Consider the following 301-nt stretch of genomic DNA (forward strand, 5'->3'; position numbering starts at 1 on the left):
TGCTCAAGCGCGGCATTCCCGGGCTGTGATCTGGATCAATGAGCCCGAGCTCTCAGCCAGTTGCTGGGTCCTTCGACGGGTTAGATACAGGGTCTAGGAGAAACCCCCCAAATCTGGCAAATCAAACAGCACCTCCTTATCGATCTCTGCCTGCATTCCCACGTTCCCCCGCCAGCCCAGACCAAGCTGCACCCATCTGCCGGGGACAGCCGCTCTCCGGAGCTGTTTGCCAGGGAGGGAATGGATGTCCTGTCGTTGCAGAGGGTGGCTCTTGGTTAGCTAAGACTGGGGGGGAACGCCC

The 301-nt window shown here is 59.8% G+C and overlaps 1 protein-coding gene across 1 annotated transcript in view; it reads left to right on the forward strand.

The window, feature by feature from the left end:
- The window catches only part of LOC104080153 (minor histocompatibility protein HA-1-like), a gene marked incomplete at both ends in the record, with an annotated part of 5,575 nt that overhangs the window by 2,807 nt on the left and 2,467 nt on the right, over positions 1 to 301 (forward strand). The gene's annotated exons all lie outside the window — the stretch shown is intronic.

This window comes from Fulmarus glacialis, unplaced genomic scaffold (genome assembly GCF_000690835.1).
Source record: "Fulmarus glacialis isolate BGI_N327 unplaced genomic scaffold, ASM69083v1 scaffold18907, whole genome shotgun sequence".
Classification (NCBI taxonomy): domain Eukaryota; kingdom Metazoa; phylum Chordata; class Aves; order Procellariiformes; family Procellariidae; genus Fulmarus; species Fulmarus glacialis.